Genomic DNA, 6,079 nt, shown 5'->3' with positions numbered 1-6,079 from the left:
GGCATTCAAGAGAATCCGGAAGGTCTAAACCTTTTATGTGGTATTCCGAGTAGGATTCAATGATTGAATGACTGTGACGAGCTCCTAACTCGCGATTGCAGGGCATTAGTGACAGACGCAAAAGGATAGTAAATCCTATTCCAGCATGATCGAGAACCGACAGATGAATAGCCGTGCCGTGACAGGGTGTGTGAGCATATTATTCACTGAGAGGATAAGATGAAGCCATTTACAAGGGTGATGCCTCCAGACGATTAGCCGTGTCGTGACAGGGCATTGGATCATTTTCCCGAGAGATGACCGAAAGTAGCCATTGACAGTGGTGATGTATCACATAAAGCCAGCCATGGAAAGGAGTAAGACTAATTGGATGAAGATAGCAGGAAAGCAGAGGTTCAGAGGAACGAAAGCATCTCCATTCGCTTATCTGAAATTCCTACCAATGAATTACATAAGTATCTCTATCCCTATTCTATTATATAATATTCGAAAACACCATTATCACTTTATATCCGCCTAACTGAGATTTGCAAGGTGACCATAGCTTGCTTCATACCGACAATCTCCGTGGGATTCGACCCTTACTCACGTAAGGTATTACTTGGACGACCCGGTGCACTTGCTGGTTAGTTGTATCGAAGTTGTGAACCATGGTATTGGCACCATATTCTTGGTGCCATTGCCAGGGAAAGAAAGAGCCATGAATTCTACATAATCAAAGTGTAATCACGATTGCGCGTACCAAGTTGCTCACGTTGCCAGGGATTGTTTGAGCCTGGACATCACAATTTCGTGCACCAAGTTTTTGGCGCCGTTGCCGGAGACTTAATTGTTCCTGTTTGGCGCCAAGAATCGTCTGAGATCCCAATCCCGGCAACAACACCAAGTTTTTGGCGCCGTTGCCGGGGATTGTTCGAGTTTGGACAACTGACGGTTCATCTTGTTGCTCAGATTAGGTAATTTTCTTTTTATTTTATTTTCAAAAATTTTTTCAAAAATATTTCTAAAATTTTCTCATCTGTTTTCGAAAAAAAAAATTATTTAATAATAAAAATAATGTTTTCAAAAATAAATTATTCTATGGCTTCAAAATTTTTAAGAATGAATTCTAGTGTTTCATGAAGCATATGAAGCCTGGCTGGCTGTAAAGCCATGTCTAAATTCTTTTGGACTGAGGCTTCCTAATCATCATCACAAGAGCAAGCTAGTTGTTGCCAATAAAATTTGCTGTTGTATGCATGAGAGGTATCTGCTGAAGCTTGGCTGGCCATTGGCCATGTCTAGTGTTTTGGACTGGAGCTTTCATTGAAAGCTTGGCTGGCTAGTGAGCCATGTCTAGTTCCTGGACTGAAGCTTTAGACTAAGAATGCAAGATTCCTGGAATTCATGTTAAAAATTTTGGAATCCTTATTTTTTTCTCTTTCATATAATTTTTGAAAAAAAAATCCAAAAAAATTTTTAGAAAATCAAAAAAAAAAATCAATCAAAAATATTTTGTGTTTCTTGTTTTGAGTCTTGAGTCATATCATAAGTTTGGTGTCACTTGCATATGCATCTTGCATTTTTCGAAAATTTTATGCATTCATAGTGTTCTTCATGATCTTCAAGTTGTTCTTGGTAAGTCTTCTTGTTTGATCTTGATGTTTTCTTGTTTTGTGTCTTTTCATGTTTATCATATGCATTCTTGAATTCTTAGTGTCTAAGCATTAAAGAATTCTAAGTTTGGTGTCTTGCATGTTTTCTTTGCATTAAAAATTTTTCAAAAATATGTTCTTGATGTTCATCTTGACATTCAAAGTGTTCTTGGTGTTCATCTTGACATTCATATCATTCATGCATGCATTCATTGTTTTGATCTAAAAATTTCATGCATTGCATAATTTTCATGTTTTTCATAAAAATTTCAAAAAAAATCAAAAAAATATCTTTCCCTTTTTCTCTCATCAAATTCGAAAATTTGAATTGACTTTTTCAAAAAATTTTAAAATCAAATTGTTTCTCATGAAGTCAAATCAAATTTTCAATTTGAAAATCTTATCTTTTTCAAAATCTTTTTCAAAAATCAAATCTTTTTCAAAATTCTTAGTTATTTTCAAAAATTCCAAAAATATTTTTTAAAAATCTTTTTCTTATTTTTGTATTAAATTTTCGAAAATAACATAAACAATTAATGTTTTGATTCAAAAATTTCAAGTTTGTTACTTACTTGTTAAGAAAGATTCAAACTTTAAGTTCTAGAATCATATCTTGTGATTTCTTGTGAATCAAGTCATTAATTGTGATTTTAAAAATTCAAATCTTTTTCAAAAACTAATTTTTATCATATCTTTTTAAAAATATCTTCTTATCTTATCTTTTTCAAAAAATTTGATTTCAAAATATCTTCTCTAACTTCCTAACTTCCTATCTTTTCAAAATTTGTTTCAACTAACTAACTAACTTTTTGTTTGTTTCTTAACTTTTTCAAAACTACCTAACTAACTCTCTCTCTCTCATTTTCGAATATATTTTCCCCCTTTTTCAAAATTTCTTTTTTAATTTATTAATTATTTTATTTTTTAAATCTTAATTTTCGAAAATCACTAACATTTTTCAAAAACTATTTTCAAAAATCACTAACTCCTTTTCAAAATTAATTTTTGAAAATTCCCTCCTTCTCTCTCATCTTATTTTATTTATTTATTCATCTACTAACATCTCTTCCTCACATCATCACCAAATTCGAACCCCCTCCTCTATCTGTGTTCGAATTTCTTCTTCTTTTCTTCTACTAACAATAAGGATCCTCTTTACTGTGACATAGAGGATTCCTCTTTTTTTCTTTTTCTCTCCTCTTTCTTATGAGCAGGGACAGAGAAAAAGGCATTCTTGTTGAAGCTGATCCAGAACCTGAAAGGACTCTGAAGAGAAAATTAAGAGAAGCTAAATTACAACAATCCAGAGACAACTTAATTGAAAATTTCGAACAAGTAAAGGAGATGGCAGCCGAACCCAACAACAATGCAAGGAGAATGCTTGGTGACTTTACTGCACCAAATTCCAATTTACACGGAAGAAGCATCTCCATTCCTGCCATTGGAGCAAACAACTTTGAGCTGAAACCTCAATTAGTTTCTCTGATGCAGCAGAACTGCAAGTTTCATGGACTTCCATCTGAAGATCCTTTTAAGTTCTTAACTGAATTCTTGCAGATATGTGATACTGTTAAGACTAATGGAGTAGATCCTGAAGTCTACAGGCTCATCCTTTTCCCTTTTGCTGTAAGAGACAGAGCTAGATTATGGTTGGATTCTCAACCCAAAGACAGCCTGAACTCTTGGGATAAGCTGGTCACGGCTTTCTTAGCCAAGTACTTTCCTCCTCAAAAGCTGAGCAAGCTTAGAGCTGATGTTCAAACCTTCAGACAGAAAGAAGGTGAATCCCTCTATGAAGCTTGGGAAAGATACAAACAGTTGACCAAAAAGTGTCCTTCTGACATGCTTTCAGAATGGACCATCCTGGATATATTCTATGATGGTTTATCTGAGCTATCAAAGATGTCACTGGACACTTCTGCAGGTGGATCCATCCACCTAAAGAAAACGCCTGCAGAAGCTCAAGAACTCATTGACATGGTTGCTAATAACCAGTTCATGTACACTTCTGAAAGGAATCCTGTGAGTAATGGGACGCCTATGAAGAAGGGAGTTCTTGAAGTTGATACTCTGAATGCCATATTGGCTCAGAATAAAATATTGACTCAGCAAGTCAATATGATCTCTCAGAGTCTGAATGGAATGCAAGCTACATCCAACAGTACTCAAGAGGCTTCTTATGAAGAAGAAGCTTATGATCCTGAGAACCCTGCAATAGCAGAGGTGAATTACTTAGGTGAACCTTATGGAAACACCTATAACTCATCATGGAGAAATCATCCAAATTTCTCATGGAAGGATCAAAAGCCTCAACAAGGCTTTAATAATGGTGGAAGAAACAGGTTTAGCAATAGCAAGCCTTTTCCATCATCAACTCAGCAACAGACAGAGAACTCTGAACAAAATGCTTCTAATTTAGCAAACTTAGTCTCTGATCTATCCAAGGCCACTGTAAGTTTCATGAATGAAACAAGGTCTTCCATTAGAAATTTAGAAGCACAAGTGGGCCAGCTGAGTAAAAGGATCACTGAAATCCCTCCCAGTACTCTCCCAAGCAATACAGAAGAGAATCCAAAAGGAGAGTGCAAGGCCATTGACATAAGCAAAATGGCCGAACCCAATGAGGGAGAGGAGGACGTGAATCCCAAGGAGGAAGACCTCCTGGGACGTCCAGTGATCAATAAGGAGCTTCCCTCTGAGGAACAAAAGGACTCTGAGGCTCATCTAGAGACCATAGAGATTCCATTGAACCTCCTTATGCCCTTCATGAGCTCTGATGAGTATTCCTCTTCTGAAGAGAATGAGGATGTCACTGAAGAGCAAACTGCCAAGTTTCTTGGTGCAATCATGAAGCTGAATGCCAAATTATTTGGCATTGATACTTGGGAAGTTGAACCTCCGTTGTTCATCAATGAACTAAGTGATCTGGATCAACTGATATTACCTCAGAAGAGACAGGATCCTGGAAAGTTCATAATACCCTGTACCATAGGCACCATGATCTTTAAGGCTCTGTGTGACCTTGGTTCAGGAATAAACCTCATGCCCCTCTCTGTAATAGAGAAACTGGAAATCTATGGGGTGCAAGCTGCTAAAATCTCACTAGAGATGGCAGACAGCTCAAGAAAACAAGCTTATGGACAAGTAGAAGATGTATTAGTAAAGGTTGAGGGCCTTTACATACCTACTGATTTCATAGTCCTGGATACTGGAAAGGAAGAGGATGAATCCATCATCCTAGGAAGACCTTTCCTGGCCACAGCAAGAGCTGTGATTGATGTTGACAGAGGTGAAATAGTCCTTCAATGGAATGAGAACTCCCTTGTGTTTAAAACTCAAAGATCTCCCTCTGCAACCATAGAGAGGAAGCAGAAAAAACTTCTCTCAAAGCAGAGTCAACCAGAGCCCCCACAGTCAAACTCTAAGTTTGGTGTTGGGAGGCCACAACCAAACTCTAAGTTTGGTGTTGAACTCCCATATCCAAAGTCTAAGTTTGGTGTTGGAGAGTCTCAACAAAGCTCTACACATCTGTGAGACTCCATGAGAGCCCACTGTCAAGGTATTGACATTAAAGAAGCGCTTGTTGGGAGGCAACCCAATGTTTATCTAATTCTTATTTTTATTGTTTTTCATGTTTTCTTAGGTTCATAATCATGTGGAGTCACAAAATAAATATAAAAATTGAAAACGGAATCAAAAACAGCAGAAGAAAAATCACACCCTGGAGGAGCATCTGTCTGGCGTTCAGCGCCAGAACAGAGCATGGTTCTGGCGTTCAACGCCAGAAATGGCACACAAATGGGCGTTGAACGCCCAAAATGGCCACCAACCTGGCGCTGAACGCCCAGAGTTGGGTACAAAGGCATTTTTACATGCCTAATGGGTGCAGGGATGTAAATCCTTGAGCACCTCAGGATCTGTGGACCCCACAGGATCCCCACCTACCTCCACTCACTTCTTCTCACCACTTTCTTTCACACAACCCCATAAACACTCTTCCCCAAAAACCCTTCACCAATCACCTCAAACTCTCTTCCCCATCACCTCTTCACCACTCACATCCATCCACTCTTCCCCATAAACCTACCTCATAAACTCCACCTACCTTCAAAATTCAAAACCAATTTCCCACCCAAACCCACCCATATGGCCGAACTTTAACCCCCCCTTCCTTCCCTATATAAAGACCTCCATTCTTCATCAAATTCACACAACACATCCCTCTACACTCCTCTTGGCCGAAACCACATCTCCCTCTCCCTCTCCATATTTCTTCTTCTTCTTCTTCTATTCTTTTGTTTATTGCTCGAGGGCGAGCAATATTCTAAGTTTGGTGTGGTAAAAGCATAGCTTTTTTGTTTTTCTATTACCATTGATGGCATCTAAGACCGGAGAATCCTCTAGAAGAGGGAAAGGGAAGACAAAAGCTTCCACATCCGAGTCAT

The 6,079-nt window shown here is 38.0% G+C and overlaps 1 non-coding gene across 1 annotated transcript; it reads right to left on the bottom strand.

Annotated features, from left to right (window-relative positions):
* Positions 1-3,374: 3,374 nt before the first annotated feature.
* Positions 3,375-3,482, bottom strand: LOC112745409 (small nucleolar RNA R71). Its single transcript, XR_003173340.1, has one exon. It is a non-coding gene; the product is annotated as a small nucleolar RNA R71 (small nucleolar RNA).
* Between the last annotated feature and the right edge of the window lie 2,597 nt (positions 3,483-6,079).

The sequence above is a fragment of the Arachis hypogaea genome, chromosome 14 (genome assembly GCF_003086295.3).
Source record: "Arachis hypogaea cultivar Tifrunner chromosome 14, arahy.Tifrunner.gnm2.J5K5, whole genome shotgun sequence".
In the NCBI taxonomy this organism is placed as follows: domain Eukaryota; kingdom Viridiplantae; phylum Streptophyta; class Magnoliopsida; order Fabales; family Fabaceae; genus Arachis; species Arachis hypogaea.
The sequence above is the reverse complement of the archived record's forward strand: the minus strand, read 5'-3'. Positions and strand labels throughout refer to the sequence as shown.